General features: G+C 35.9%; 1 non-coding gene across 1 annotated transcript; it reads left to right on the top strand.

Annotated features, from left to right (window-relative positions):
- The first annotated feature begins 7,111 nt into the window (after positions 1-7,111).
- Positions 7,112-7,217, top strand: LOC139879098 (small nucleolar RNA R71). The gene has a single exon (XR_011769949.1). It is a non-coding gene; the product is annotated as a small nucleolar RNA R71 (small nucleolar RNA).
- Positions 7,218-10,716: the final 3,499 nt, after the last annotated feature.

Below are 10,716 nucleotides of genomic sequence, written 5' to 3'. Positions count from 1 at the left end.
TTTCAAGGTTGCAAGCCCTCATTATTCAGTGGAACAGAAGGACCGGTCGGTTTAACCCGGTGGATCGAAAAGATTGAGTCTGTGTTTAAAATCAGTGGTTGTATTGAGAAGGACATGACCAAGTATGCATCGTGCACCTTACAAGATAGTGCACTCACGTGGTGGAAAAACTATGTGAAGGCCGTAGGAGGAGATGTAGCTTATGATACTCCCTGGGAAGAATTCAAAACAATGCTAATCAACGAGTATTGTCCAAGGAACGAGGTTAGGAAGTTGGAAGCTGAATTACGAAGCCTGAAAGTTGTTGGTACTGAACTCACCAACTACAATCAGCGATTCATGGAATTAGCTTTGCTATGTCCCGAATTGGTACCAACCGAAGAACGAAAGATAGAACTGTACAAAGATGGTTTACCTAAAAATGTCAAGGCAAATGTTACAGCATCGAAACCCAAGAATATTCATGAAGCCATCACCATGGCAAACGAGTTGATGGACCAGATTATTCTGGATAAGAACACCGATGTTAAGACATCAGAAAACAAAAGAAAGTGGAAAGGTAATCAACAATCCAACAATAAACAAGAAACCACGCAAGGTATGGGTAGTGGTGATAACTAAAAGCTTCCGCTGCAACATGTTGAATTTAAGCAAGATCTTGAGTATACATATTTGTGTCAAAAATAAAACTGCATATCGGAGGATTTGTAATGTAAAATATGTTGGAAGTCGTATTGTTATTATCACATGTAAAGTTTGTAAGTCTAAGATTATCGCTAAACGATAATCATTATTAAGTTGTTTAAACCTGGTATTTGTAATAAAAACTATGGTTTGTATTGTAAAAACGAATGCAGTTTTTGAAAAATGTCGCATATAGAGGTCAATACCTCGCGATGAAATCATATGTTATTGTATTCGTCCTTATGGTTAAGGTCGGGTTATGACAGCTGAGGCCGATGAAACCATTCCTCTTGATGAACTTCATGTTGATAAACAACTCCATTTTGTTGAGGAACCTGTCGAGATTATGGATCGAGAAGTTACGAAGCTCAAGCAGAGTAAGATTCCTATCGTCCGAGTTAGATGGAATGCTAGACGCGGACCCGAGTTCACTTGGAAATGTGAAGATCAGATGAGATAGAAGTACCCGCATTTGTTCTCAAATAGCGAGTCAACCCCTGCACCTGCTTAAATTTCGTGACGAAATTTCCGTAACAAGAAGGTACTGTCACGACCCTACTTTTTCCGTTATCTTTTACCGTTTGTATTTAACGTCTGTTAATTGATATTCATACCACATCATTTCTATGACTTATATTATTATTTTAGTAATAATATATTCCTTATTGCATGTTATATGAATATATGTATTCGTATTTAAATTTGTACGTTTCTACGTGTCGTGTATTTCTATCTGGTGAATCATTTCGGTTTTCAAACCAACGATTAGACATTTGAGATTTTTGAATCCAAATTATTTTAATAATGATATTTTTTTATCATATGAGTATATAAAATATTTCTATATTTTATTTCTCGCGTGTGAGTGATTCCTCCGAAGATTTAATCGTGTAACGGTGTTTTAGCATTTCGGGCTTCGTTTGGGCATTCGGGCCACAAGCAATTACAATATACTTCAAAGTGGGCTAAAGGGAGACCACTCCCTGGATGTTTTCGGTCGAAACTCCCCCATGGAGCATGGGGGGTTGTTTAGTCATTTTATTGATTAAGTAATACTTATGCTTTTTATTTTCACTACCTCTCATTCTAACCTAGCTTTTATTTTTTCAATTCTTTCTTCCTTTTTCTCTCTTGAAGCCGTCACCCATCACCATCATTATCATCATCATCTTTATCAATCTAGAGCTTGTTTCAAAGGGCTTTTAGTATAATCGGATTACTCTCGTTCTCCTCTACGCGTTCATATTAATCAATCTTTGATTAGGGTATAATTTCAAACCCTATATTTTTCATTTCTATTTAATTTTACTGATTATAATCATATTTTGATAGTATAGTACTTGTGTATGATTGTGTTATTGATTTGGTGCTTAGAAATGCTCGATTTCATGTGTTTTTGGTATGATTAAAAATGGACAGGGTTTTTTTTTGTTAAAATCAATGAACTTAACATATTTTTATGACTAATTAAAGTGTATATTTGAGTTCCTCTCATCAAGATCATAATTGTATGCTTTGGATTCATGTCATTTCGAGTTACGGATCATAAAATATGCATAATTTAGTGTTTTGTTGAAATTGAAATGTGTTAACTTGTGAGATCAGTTTTGGTCCGACTTTGTGACCATATTTGGAGCCTTTAGGGTGTACCATTGGGTTAGGATTGATGATTGGATGAACATTCATGTTTTGGTCATCGAAATTCGAGCCACGGATCACCCGAAATGGCTAAAACATGTTTTAAATCGGATTAAAGAAATAGTTGGTTCATGGCTGTTTTTCACGACCCCATGAACTGATTTTGGGTGTTCTTGAGTTTTCTAAGGTGTCGGGTTGGTTGGTTAGTTGAGGATATATATATAAAATTCGTCAAAAACCGACACCCGAGGCTCAAGTTATGACCCGGCGAACTTTTAATTAAACTTATGGTTATGAAATTGAAATTTAGGTTATAAATAATGATTTTCATTATAATTAAATTACTTATGATATAAAAGTAATTATTTTTAATTAATACTTATGATATATATTTATTATGTCATTTAATAATTACATTATGATTTAATTATTCTTATAATTAAACTTATGATTAATAATACATTTATTATTAATGAAAATACTTATGATAAGTATAAAACTTATGTTATGAGATTATTATATCAAGACTTATAATAAAGTTTAATTATTTATTTATTTATTATAAGACTTAGTTATTATTTAAATATAATACAATTTTATTATTAAATACTTATGGTTTAATAATTATGTTAAAATACTTATGATATGTGTAACATTTCATAATTTATTCAAGATACTTATATTATGATTAATAAGTCATTATTAACTAATAATACTTATGATATGATTAATATTTAATTAATTAATTAAATACTTATGTTATATATATATTATATCATTTAAACTTATGTTAACTTTATAATTCGATTTAATTCAATTAAACTTATGATATGACATTTTTATACAAATATTACTTTAAATAATATTATAACTTATATTATTATTATAATTTACACTTTAAATTTCAATGTTGACAAATTTTGACCAAGGTTGACTTTTGAGTTGACTTTCGGTTGACTTTGACTTTCAGTTGACTTTTGTTGACTTTCTAAATAAGGAAACTTTCCAAAGATAAGATATAAACTTTCTAAAAATAGAAACTTTCTAAAAAAAGAAACTTTACTAAAATAGAAACTTTCCAAAAATAGAAACTTTTCAAAAATGAAAACCTGCTAAAAATTGAAACTTTCTAAAAATAGAAAATACGTGTTATACGATGTCCTGCTCATATCGAATCATACCGAGGGATGTTCTATGCTTTACTACAACAAGTACTATGGTTATTGTACTAAGACTTGACCTAAGTTAGTTATTTATATCGACCTGCTTTATTTATAGGTCGACATTGTGATCATTCTTGATCACTTTACCTTTTGCTGTTCACATTTATGTGTCGTTGCTTCATTTGCTTTAAGGTGAGTTATAGTCCCATTTTCATACTATTTAAAGTATTTTTCATTTTAGACACAAGTGGAAATTAATTTAAATTATTCATTGTGAGTTGAACTAAAATATTCCCTAATCTGGTAACTGTAATTACTGGTTTCTACTGGTGAACGAGAATCCTATAAGAATATGGTCCACGGCTCTGCTGATTGATCCATGAATGTCAATCATGGAGGCCGTGCTTGTGGTGATTTTTTCTCTGACGGGATGTTCATTTTGGAGGTCTTCAAATAGTGTCAGAAATTGTATCTTCAGTATCTCAAAATCTTCTGAACGGTGGTCTCCACAATAAGAGTCTGTAGCTTTGTACAAATTTGTTAAGAGGCGAAGCTGAAAAGAAGTGAAAAGCAGTCCTGACCCAAGCATTAATGTCACCGTCTTAGAATATATCTCCCAACATCTAGTTTTGAATAGTAAACTAGGTTCCGTGGATTCGTGTAAAATACGTGCTAATTGCTTCGTAACAAAGGTGGCAATGTTGACTCGATAAATTTCCAGATGTGAGAACGGATTGTTGCGCCTCCCTTCTTCTGGTACTACGTCTCGCAACTCTTTGATAATCAGCTCAGTGTAGTGATCAATTGTTACGTAAATTAACACTCTGTCTGGTGTGCTTTTGAAATTATCTCTTTCCAAGAGAACGAAGAGGCTGTGAATATCTTCGATCATTTGCGAGTCAGAGTGATAAGTCGGGCGACCGGTAGAAAGATCCATATGCGTCCGAATGAGAGTCAGTAGTGCTCGTTGGTTTGCTGAGAACGGAAGTGCAGATCTGGCTAAGGCGTTGTAAACCTTAGAGTAGATGATCTTCTGATCTCGACAAAATCTTGTCTCGAGAATAGTGCAAACTACTGAATTATGCTCTCGTTGCCTTTCTTCATGGTAAATATGATCGTGAAGATTATTGATAAAGTCTTGAATGCGCCTTTCTAAGATTTCAACATTATCATCTTCTCTCTGTAGATAGACGTTGTATTCATCTTTTTTTTTTTTTTTTGTGCTAACGGTGGAACCCCAACTATGAAGCAGGCACATTGGCCCCAACACAGCGAGTAAACCACCGGGTAAACCGCAAGCCGACCCTCACGGTTACCAGGAAAAGCAACCTCAGGTGAGCTCCCTTTTTGAACGAGATGGCTGTGCCAAGATTCGAACCCGGGTGGCTCCCTTCACTAGAAGTGTCGGTGGCCATCCAGGCTATGCCTGGATGGTTCGTTGTATTCATCTCTGATAGCCTTGATCCGTTCTTTTAAGTGCGGTGTGAAATTAATTGTTGATTTACGGATGGCTTCGAGAATATCTTCAAATTCATTGGTGTCATTGATAAAGGTTATCATGTCGGCGAGATTAGATATGACCGGAATCTGATCTGTAGAAGAGTCAGGCTCCTCTTGATTTGGTGGAGAATATGAATCATCCCGAATGTCCTCATTTTGCTCTTCCTCATCATCATTGGTATAGTTTTATTCTGTGGATTCGTCTGATGAACGGGTTTCTTTAGTATTCTTGTGTTTCACTTCGTCACTGGCAGGGTCGATCTCTATATCTTGAACTTCGACCTTAGCAGTTTTCTTCTTGAAACGAATAATTAAAATGTGATCCTCTGTCTCTAGCCTCATTAATTATTCATGATGATTGTGATTAGCTTCCATGCTTAGAGAAGGTATTATCATAGTTTCTTTTACTTCTCCCATTTCTTCTTCCTCCTCAGATTCTTCCTCTATTTCTTCGCTGGGATCCTCTTCTTCCATTTCTGGGTCGTCAGCAGATTGTGATTCAACACCCATTTCAATATCATCGACTGGTGGTGGGGACTCATCATCGGAAGTGATCCGTCTGGTGGAAATAGCAAACATCTATGCATGTCTACAATGATCGGTAGGTCGGTTAATTTTGAAGGTAACGCTCTCCCCATGTGATCGCAAGATCAAGGTTTGATTGTACACATTAATGATAGTCCTAGCCGTGTTCATGAAAGGTGTCCCTAATACTATTAGCTTATGTAGGTCATCCTTAATGTCCATCACTACGAAATTCGTAGGGTACAAGAATTTGTCGACTTTCACCAAGATGTTCTCAACTATGCCCTTAGGATATCGAATTGTGTGATCGGCAAGTTGGATTTTCATTTTGGTTGGTGACAAGTCTCCTAGCTCTTATCACTTGTAGAGAGAATATGGAATTAGGTTGATACTTGCTCCTAAATTTGCTAGCGCATGAATGGTTCTAGATTGGTAGATTGAATACGGGAAAATGAATCAGCCCGTATCTCCTAGTTTCTTTGGTAGAGAGTTTCTGAGTAATGTCGAGCATTCTTCACTCAGTGGAATTTTGTTGGAATCTGGTATCCTTTCCTTTGTAGAGAGAAGCCTTTGGATGTATCTCTTTTTGTTGAGAACTTTGGACATGGTGTCCAGGAATCTTCCGTCAAGTTTGTAGGTATCAAGCTTGGATAGTTCTTCTAGTAGCCTTCCAGGATAAGGTACGCGAACTGGAGTTTGAGTGGGCAGCTTCTGAGTATATGTCGATTTGTTCTTGAGCCTAGCTGACCTTTTCCGTGGTTCTTTCTTTGGGATTATGGAGTCCATCTGTTTAGCTTCCTCTATGTGGGGGTTTTATATAGTATTACTAGGTAATCTTCCTTGTGGTCGGACTTCAAGGCATTGTGATAACTGTCCGAGCTGCGTTTCTAGACTTTTGTGCAGAGCTAATTGGTTTCGCATGAGTATCTCTGTCTGGTCTTGTCTAGATGCGGTTCTTTGATTTAGCTGTTGTTGTCCTTAAATGAACCGAGTCAACTGATCATCAGTCCCGAGAGCAGGGTTGGTTACTTTCATAATTTGGGTGGTTGGGGAATTTTTCTCAGCCGGTGGCCCAGTGAGTAGAAGTGGTTGATCGTAAGTTAATTGAGATTGTTTGGGTGGATAAGGTGGGTAACGATAGCGAAAAGGCTGGTTATTTCTTTGAAATTGGTTAACCTTAGGTGGTTAATTGAATCAGGGATTTGATTGACGAGCTGGGTATTGAACATAACAAACTAAACCGTCACTCAACTTGATATTCTTTAGTGGGTTGCGGGTTGGTACAATTAACACAAGCCTCAGCCTGGTTAACCTGCTGCGACTGCGTCTTCAATTTTCTGAGTTGTTTGGCAAGAGACTCCATCTTGTCCGTGAGGGATTTGATGGCCTCCGTTTGATTATTAAGTGCGGAGAGTGGAGCAGATGATGAAGTTGTTTCACCACTGTTCCAGTCATGATGATGCATCGTCATGTTCTCGAGCAATTCCCATGCTTCGTCTGCGATTTGCTTCATCAGATTTCGTTGAGCTGCTGCATCGATCATCGTCCCATGATTTACCGTAAGACCATTGTAGAAGGTACAGATTTGGGCTGACCGTTCTAGCTGGTGATTAGGGCATTTCTTCAGCAGGGTCTTGAATCACTCCCATGCAGTGTAAAGAGATTCATCATAACTTTGTTTAAAGTTAATGATGTCATTCTTAAGCTTAGTTTGTTTATAAGGAGGGAAATATTTGGTTAGGAATTTACTAGCCATATCCGTCCATGATGTGATGGAATCTTTTTCCAATCCTTCAAACCATGTTTGTGCATGATGAATGAGAGAATAGGGGAACAAGTATAGCCGGACTTTATCTTGTCCTATCCCTGGCTATTTGTAGGAGTTTGAAAGAGATATGAATTTATCTAGGTGAGAGTTAGGATCGTCATTCGGTAGTCCATGAAATTGACAGCCATTTTGGATGAGCTGTATAATGTGATGCTTTAATTCTAACGAGTGTCCTTGAATCTCTGGGAATCTAATTGGTCCTCCTCGACCTTCAATCGAGGGTTTGGTGTTTTCTGCTAGAGTAACGCGTAACGCCATTCAATTTCCGATTCGTTCTTCTTTGCGTGCTTTAGAGATTATTGCGTCTAGATCATGTATTTATAATAACGGCCCTGGTCTAGATCGGTTTTGGGGCATACACTGAGTATGCCCTCTTGTTTTAAATTTTAGGTAGATAAGCCAAGTTCCTAACTTAATCTAAGAGTAAACTAAAGTGATCTTAATCTAAAGTAATTTAAGGTAATCTAATATAATCTAAGGTAATTAAGGTAATCTAGGGTAATTATCCTAAGTTTAAATATGTTTTTGGTTCTTGCTACTGATTCCCTGGCATTTCGATAACAGAGCTTCGCACGAACTATTCAACAAACCAAGTGGCCAGACTGACTACGGAGAGGCATGATCCTTTTGGTTCCAATATAATTGGAGACTGTTCGGAAAATCCAACAACCAAGTCCGTGTATAATTGTATTTTTTAGACACCACTAAATTCTTGCAAATAGCTTTGATAGAAGCAGTATTGTATTGTCTGATACCAGTTCCACGGCAGCGGCGCCAAAAACTTACTCCTCTCCTGATATGACCGAAATGGACGGTTTTATTTATGCAGTGTCATTAGGCTGCAAGGCGTCAGGATCAGCTATCGTGAAGAGAGAGCAATAGTTTTTAATTTATATTTAGTGGGGCTTAAATCGTACTACTCCTTATCCTGGTGAGTAAGGGAAGTGTGACCTAAGGTCGAATTTTTAAGATATCAGTAGAATCGAACTTATAATTAAAGCTTAAGATATTCCTAAAGTGAAGGAGTAGTGGTTTATTACCTAATTTTGGGGTTTTCTAGTTTAGAAGATAAAATAAAGTAAATGCGACAAATTTTTTAATTCAGATAAGGTTAAAGCAAGTGCATACTATGGTTTCGTCAGTTACTTTTCTGAGATTATAAAATGCTGGCTCATGAATAGGTAGTGATCTTGTATTCACTACACTGGTCCTAATGCCCCTATCAAAAGACATGTCACTGGGTAATGCGTTAGGCTTAAAGATTCTGAATAGACAGCAATGTCCCTTACCCCCGACGCCCGTGCAGTCTGACTACAGGCATACACGTTCAGACGGATCATCCAATTGAGTGACTCGGTTAGGTGACGTATTAACATTCCACAAAGGTCTAAACTTTCTTAAGCATAATAGAATACATGGTATGCCATATCCGAGAGACGTGATGTGTTTCGATGCTTTCGTTAATGATTGGGTTAAAATTAAGATAGTTAGGCCCTTGAAAAGAGTTCAACCATAAAAAACACCATGGCCAAGTCAGGTTTGACTTCCATGAACACGTTTGGTTACCCTAACGGGTCAATCCTTTATGTGTTTAAACAAACAGTACCTTAATTAACTAAGAATCCCTCAAGCTGGGTGCAATGCTTGAGACCGCGTTATGGTGAAGTGTACTAATCAGTACTGACCGGGTTCCATGGCCTTACTTAGCTGAGGTACAACTTACAACAACCGTTATGCTTCAGTATGTACGTATGAAGTTTATATGCTTGGTGACTACACTAGCATGGTCTAGGACCAACAATGTACTATGGGTTTAGCTAGACGTTTCAATTAGAAAGAGTCCTCAGTCGGAATCCAAGGCTCGGTGGACTTACTACAACCGGTGTGCCTCAGTCTAACTTACATTGTATCCGATAGACTACTCTTACCAAGGGGTGACACCGATAGTGTACTCTGAATTGGGGTTCACGACTTCCCACTAATAGAGCCGATAACTACATTCTATTAGTTGGAAAAGCGATCGAGTTTAAAGAATAATCGAAAAGCACCTTGACAACATACACAAACCATAATGTTACTTCGGCATTATAACTGACTACATCATAACATATACTAAAGATAACTACTCCCTAATCATGGTAACGATATCACAAATAATAATAATGAAACATTATATAAAGTTAAAGGATAGAAGTACCATTATGTGATGACCCGGAAAATTTCGACTTATTTTGAACCAAATTCTCGACATGATTTAATGTTTTCGACACGATAAGCAAAGTCTGTAAAGTTGAATCTCAAAATTTTTGAACTATTCAAATACCCTTCAGTTGTTCTCGACGATTCGCGAACAATTATGTGTAAATAGATATGTGTATATTATGAATTGAAAACGTTAACAAAGTATTAAGTGTATGATACTATACAGTAAACTTAATTGTTTCAATATATGTTTACTATATTAAAAAATTATGTTAAACGGTTGATGTTTAAATAAAGGTACTTAGCGCGAAACATAATGTACAAGTAAAATACTATTTGCTACAGTAAAAATCATTTTGCTACAGTAAACACTATTTGTTAGACTAAAACACTATTTGCTACAGTAAATATTATGTCGACAAACAAGAAAACAAAACATATTGGTTGCGTACCAGCTGGCCATGCGATCGCATGGCATTATGCCTTCAGACCCATGCGATCGCATGGGGTTTGAATTCAGCAAAGGTGTACAAAGCACGATCTGTTTGGCCGATTTCTTCACACTCTATTCTCTTATTTCTCTTCTGATCTCTAATATATATATATATATATATATATATATATATAATTATTATTATTATTATTATTATTATTATTAAGATTAATAATATTATTAATCTTATTATTATTATCAGTAGTATTAATGTTATTTTTATTAGTATTATACATAAAATACTACAACGAGGTCATGTCCAAATGATTTCAAACCGAGTTTTCAAATGAGTCAAAGCTAAGGAAACTATGGGTTATAGCTATGGAGGTTATGGGTAATGTTTGAGGGTATTGTTCGTAAGTCAAACCTAGTGTTTATCATCTCCGTTGTGTCTACGTACTTTCCTGCAATATTGAATCACAATATTGATACGTGAGCATTCATATCTTATCTTTTATATATTAATAGTGTATACATGTCTAGTGCTCGAGTATATATGTTTATGCATGCTTATATGCTTTAATTTTGTCATTTGATAGTTTATGATGAAACACGAATTTAATACATATAAAACTGATAAAAAGTATATGATATGCATGTTATTAGAAAGCTGGCAAAAAATCAATAACTTTTCATTTAGAAATCGAGTAATTTCGATGAACGAATTAAAAGATATGGTCAAC

This window comes from Rutidosis leptorrhynchoides, chromosome 11 (genome assembly GCF_046630445.1).
Source record: "Rutidosis leptorrhynchoides isolate AG116_Rl617_1_P2 chromosome 11, CSIRO_AGI_Rlap_v1, whole genome shotgun sequence".
NCBI classification, from domain to species: domain Eukaryota; kingdom Viridiplantae; phylum Streptophyta; class Magnoliopsida; order Asterales; family Asteraceae; genus Rutidosis; species Rutidosis leptorrhynchoides.
Note: the sequence above shows the minus strand (reverse complement) of the source record. Positions and strands in the feature narration are given on the sequence as shown.